This window comes from Octopus bimaculoides, chromosome 8 (genome assembly GCF_001194135.2).
Source record: "Octopus bimaculoides isolate UCB-OBI-ISO-001 chromosome 8, ASM119413v2, whole genome shotgun sequence".
Taxonomy (NCBI): domain Eukaryota; kingdom Metazoa; phylum Mollusca; class Cephalopoda; order Octopoda; family Octopodidae; genus Octopus; species Octopus bimaculoides.
Window position 1 is genome coordinate 39,886,582 of NC_068988.1, and position 882 is coordinate 39,887,463.

At 34.2% G+C, this 882-nt stretch overlaps 1 protein-coding gene across 3 annotated transcripts in view; it reads left to right on the plus strand.

The window, feature by feature from the left end:
- Nucleotides 1–882, plus strand: part of LOC106883669 (uncharacterized) — a 312,099-nt gene that overhangs the window by 2,840 nt on the left and 308,377 nt on the right. The gene's annotated exons all lie outside the window — the stretch shown is intronic.

Sequence of the window (882 nt, forward strand, 5' to 3'; positions counted from 1 at the left end):
TATATATATATATAGATAGATAGATAGATAGATAGATAGATAGATAGATAGATAGATAGATAGATGGATAGATAGATAGATAATCATATGCGTATGAATGATTGTATATGTAACTTTATATGCTTATAGTTACCGGTCTTCACAATTGTGCAAACTACTGTACTGTGTATAGTTTTATGAGTGGTTTGATCTGTACGTAATAGTTATTGATAGGAAAAGGAATACACATATATGCACATCTTTGTACAATTGTGATAGTTTTGTTATGTCAACCCTTGTTTTTTTTTATTTTTAAATATTCATAAATTCCCGGCATTTATCGGACATATCGATCCCAGAACTCATTTTTGTTTGCTGTTTATTTCGTAACATTTAATTCACTGCAACGTTGTTATAACCGGTGGTGTTTTTGTGGTGCTCATAAACAGAAACACATACACATGTACAGACAGATACAATACCTGGTACAGACATACGCACATACTCGCACACACAAACAAACACACACACACATGTAAGTTTATATGTGTTTGTGTGTGCGTGCGTGTGCGTGTGTGTGTGTGTGTGTGTTAGTGAATATGTATAGCTCCATATATGTGTATATGCATATATGAATGTTTTTTGGGCACGCGTCTATCTTTCTGTGTGCGTGAGTGAGAATGTGTGTGTGAGTGTGTATTTGCGTTTGTGATTGTGTGCGTGTGTGTGTGTGAGTGTGCGTCCGTGTGTCTATATAACAAGTCCTAATATATATAAGCACACCTACTCACTTGTGCTTTCCATTTAAATTGCTTTAAATATATCGCACTACAAATGAAAACAAAAAGAAGAAGAAGAAGAAGAAGAAGAAGAAGAAGAAGAAGAAGAAGAAGAAGAAGAAGA